Genomic DNA, 479 nt, shown 5'->3' with positions numbered 1-479 from the left:
TGCCACTGACCTATGGGCCTTTGCAGCTCAGATACATGAAACAGGCCTGCATGAGATATTGTTATGGGTTCTAGGCCTCCAGTTGGACTCTTGGGAGGTGTTGCAATGGCCTCTAGGTCTTCAGCGGGACTCATGCAGGACATTGCTGTGGGATCCAGGCCTTTGGCTAGATTTCCTGGTCTTAGCATGTGGATAAATTTCCTGTACTCTCTTGTATATCATTCTTTGGGTGACTATTATAAATAATATTATAAAATATGTGTCCTGTATTATATTCTTCTCTCCTGCAAAAATATCTCCCACACCAAGACAGCAGGCTAGCCTCAAACTTTCCATCCTCCTCAGCCTCCTGAGTAGCGGGGATTAAGAGTGTGGCCTGCCACTCCTGCCCATAGCCTGGGTTTTTACAGTGTCCTGGTGTCTGTGCCAATGAAAGCTGTTCCTACAAGACCCCAGCTTTAAGGTTTTTATATAGAAAA

The sequence above is a fragment of the Chinchilla lanigera genome, unplaced genomic scaffold, assembly GCF_000276665.1.
Source record: "Chinchilla lanigera isolate Chin_1 unplaced genomic scaffold, ChiLan1.0 scaffold00358, whole genome shotgun sequence".
Lineage (NCBI taxonomy): Eukaryota > Metazoa > Chordata > Mammalia > Rodentia > Chinchillidae > Chinchilla > Chinchilla lanigera.
This window is presented reverse-complemented; position numbering follows the sequence as displayed.